Source organism: Amphibalanus amphitrite, unplaced genomic scaffold (genome assembly GCF_019059575.1).
Source record: "Amphibalanus amphitrite isolate SeventyFive unplaced genomic scaffold, NRLGWU_Aamphi_draft 000282F_arrow, whole genome shotgun sequence".
In the NCBI taxonomy this organism is placed as follows: domain Eukaryota; kingdom Metazoa; phylum Arthropoda; class Thecostraca; order Balanomorpha; family Balanidae; genus Amphibalanus; species Amphibalanus amphitrite.
This window is the reverse complement of record NW_024881777.1, coordinates 85,119-88,607: the sequence shown is the minus strand read 5'-3', so window position 1 is coordinate 88,607 and position 3,489 is coordinate 85,119.

Below are 3,489 nucleotides of genomic sequence, written 5' to 3'. Positions count from 1 at the left end.
AGTGTCACGATCTTGATACGCGGTTGGCGCGGTCTTGTCCCTTCATGCCCCTCCTGAGTGCCGGGATGTAATTTGAACGGGTCCAGCACCAGGACATTTGGACCAGGGCACTCGGCGTCTAAATCGTCCATCCCCCGGTATCTGAAGATTTTACCCTGAAGCTGAAGCCGGTCAACCTCAGGCTGCAACCCTGATTTACCGTCATCCATAAGTGGTGCAGCTGGATTTCGACAAAACCCACCAAATCTGGACCATTCAGAACTAGAGATTCAGACTTTCCAATGATGAGGCCGTGAGGCGATATTAGCTGTTTTAACGACGGCCATCTGGTACACATTTGGTTCACATCTGGTGCAGATTAGGTGCATTTTGGTCAAATTAGGTTCAGTGTGTCTCTTAGTAGTATCAGCTAGGGTTGTACTAATTGCTTATATGCCTCCTTTGTCATATTATCAGAGAGCATCATCGGTTAAAACACTGAAATAAATTCATAAAATAAAGATTTTTGCTGTAAAAGAGATTAGGTGCAGATTTGGTCAAATTAGGTGCACTCACCGGATAGCCCGTCGTGAAAACAGCTATTAGAGCTATTCTTAGTCACTAACCGTCCCGACAAGCAGTTCTGGGCCAACAGCAGCTCAGAGGCGCTGCACCGTCGAGACGGTGAAGCACCCACTGGGCACTGGGGATTCTCGTTTGGGGCATGATGGGCTACAGAGACCTATTTGAGCTTCACCAGGTGCCGCCGGGACAGACCATGTGGCCGCTGATAACTTGTCAGCGAGGTGCTTGAGAACACTGACGCAACTACGATGCAATACATTTCGGGACACAAGTACAACATCCCGCAACAATTTCGTGACACCCTGTATTCGTGACCGTGGAATGTGTCACATGTGCCCACAACACATGCGAAATGTTGTGGGGTCAGTCACAGTGGAACGTTTATGATCAACGCCTGTAGTCAACAAAAACGGTGGAATATATGGAAACCCAGGCATTTTGCAAAATGCCTGGCGGGTCAGGCATTTTGTAAAATGCCTAGGCAGTTTGCAAAATGCCTGGTGGGTCAGGCAGTTTGCAAACTGCCTGGGCATTTTGCAAAATGCCTGGCGGGTCAGGCATTTTGCAAATTGCCTAGGCATTTTGCAAAATGCCCGAGTTTTCACTTTGCCTGTAACATATATATATATATATATATATATATATATATATATATATATATATATATATATATATATATATATATATATATATATATATATATATATATATATATATATATATATATATATATATATATATAAACTGCCCAATAAAAACTAAACAATAAACAAAACAAAACAATAACAAAACAATAAAAACTGCCCAATGTTACCAGTATAACTCCTTATGTATACGTTCCAGTTTGAAATTAATACCTTCAGGAATGTTCAAGCTATAGATCTTTCAAGATTGCAATACACGCCCAATTCTGCTAAAAAAAAAAACAGAAGTGTAGCGGCTTGTATCTCTGTAGCCCGAGGGCATATGACAAAATCCTTTCACCGTCAGAGGTTTCACCCAATAGGCAATAAGCATACCAAGTGTGACCTTTGTTTATTGTTAAATACCACGTAAATATACAGTGAAATGAGAATTATATAATCATTTTTAGTTATGCTGTACGAACTGGGCTGCATTACGCGTTCAAACAACTGGTCTTTGTTTCTTTCCAATGTTTTGTTTCCTCCCCACCATCATTTATTTTTCATAGCATGGCGCTTCATTCCCTCGTACTTTCTCGGATTTTTGAATTTTTTGAATTTTGACCCCAAAAAAAAAAAATCAAAAAATAGATTTTTTAAATATAATAACCTAAAAACAAAAAGTTTTTTTGAATTTCCAAAGAAGCGGTGTATATGTGATAATACCTACCGCCTTCTCCCCACATAGGATTTTGACCCCAAAAAATAAAAAATGGATTTTTTTTGATATAATAGCCTATAAAAACAAAAAGTTTTTTTTTTTTTTGAATTTCTAAAGCAATGGCGTACATGTGATAGTGCCTACCACCCTCTATCCACATACCAAATTTTAGATCGACACCTCTTTTCTTGGCCAATTTATAGCGAAAAAATTGTTCAAAATTGATGACGTAAGATTTTTAAACTCAATTTTGAGCAATTCTAGACCTTGTAGCGCAAAACAAAGACCACCATTGGACTCCCCGTGACGAGCTATTTTACCTGACCTTGACCTGACCTCCACCAGATAGTGACCTAAACCGTGCTTGATGGTTTTATAACCAATGGCATTGAGTTGGAAATAAAAAATTGGCCATAACACATGCATCGCACAACCTTGGTAAAGTTGGGTCATGTGCTGACTGCTGACCCTTGGTGACCTGACCTGTGACCTGACCTGGTGTTATCAGTGACCTCTTATAGCAACATATGTACGAGGCAACTGAAGCTCTATCGCTGATTTTCGACCAAATGCGTTTTCCTCGGTGGTATAGCGCATTCCCTAGAATACCCGTGAACGGTGAAACATTTTATCTTTGACCTGACCTGTGACGTCATTGGCGACCCCGAGGTAAATGAAGTTTATTTTTTTTCGACAAATTTGACAGGGCTATCGAACGCCGTTTGAATTTTACGGATCCGTCCAGGAGTTTTGGAGATACAGGGGGGGGGGGGGTAAAAATGCCCCCTCCTCCCACCGAGCGGAAGGTGGCCGGGAGGCCCACCGCCTGCCGCGTTAAAATTGGGTATCATCGGCTTCCTTTCGTCACGGGCAACACGCTCGTTTTTATCCCGCGAAGTTCTAGCTCGATCAGGGGCCAAACGGCAAAGGGGGGTCCAACCGACCCCCCCCCCCCCCCTACACGCCAGAAGCTGGCAAACGCTGCACACATGCGAAAGTTAAGCATGGTCGAAAGGCTTAATGTTGCATAGCATTTGACTCGGCTGTTCGACAGGAACATAATGATATTATTTTTCAAGCTTTTTAACCAACTATATGTTATACAACTCGGTGAACTTAGCACATCCTGCAAGTTTGAAGGATATCAGTCCAAAACTGTGAGTTAGACAGGTGCATAAGAAATATAAATTTGACCATGACCTTGTACCAGTTTTTCTGACCTGTTGACCTGACCCAAGGTCACCCGGATCTGAAATTTTAAGGTGATATGTAAAAAGGTTGTCCCATATGTTGTGCCAAATTTGGAGGCGCTGCGCGCCGCCGTTTTTACGCTATCTTTGAAAACCTTAGGGGGGTCGCATTGACCCCCCTGCCAGGGCGAGGGTTAACCCTGATACACTCCAACCTCGCCCTGCTCTCTGTGGCGCCCCGTGACATTTCCTCCTGTTCTCTGTGACGGCCATTGACACCCCTGCTCTCTGTGACGGCCGCCCGGACCGCTGACGGAGCGGTCCGGGCGACCTGTCACTCCTTGTGACGACTGAGCCGCACACGGCCGGATCTGTCACATCGCTGGGCCGG